Below are 381 nucleotides of genomic sequence, written 5' to 3' on the forward strand. Positions count from 1 at the left end.
AAAGCTTCTTTAAATTATCCCTCCCTCCTACTTTAAAATCCTTCGCCTCTTTCTCATTTCTCTCTTCTTCCTCTCTAAGCTTCCCCCCCCCCCCCTCCTTAATCCCCCCCCCTCTTTCATCCATTCTCCTTCCCCTTCCTCATCTCCTTTTTATCTTTAAGTCTTCTTCCCCTCCCTTCCTTCCTCTCCCCTCCCTTTCTCCCTCTCCCCTCCTTTTCTCTCTCTCTCCTCCTTTTCTCCCTCTCCCCTACCTGTCTCCATCTCCCCTCCCTTTCTCTTTCTCTTCCCTCCCTTTCTCTTTCTCTCCCCTCTCTTTCTCCATCCCCCTTCCTTTTGTCCATCATCCCTCACTTTCTCTCTCTATCCTCTTTCTTCTCCCCG

The sequence above is a fragment of the Penaeus monodon genome, chromosome 33 (genome assembly GCF_015228065.2).
Source record: "Penaeus monodon isolate SGIC_2016 chromosome 33, NSTDA_Pmon_1, whole genome shotgun sequence".
Taxonomy (NCBI): Eukaryota; Metazoa; Arthropoda; class Malacostraca; order Decapoda; family Penaeidae; genus Penaeus; species Penaeus monodon.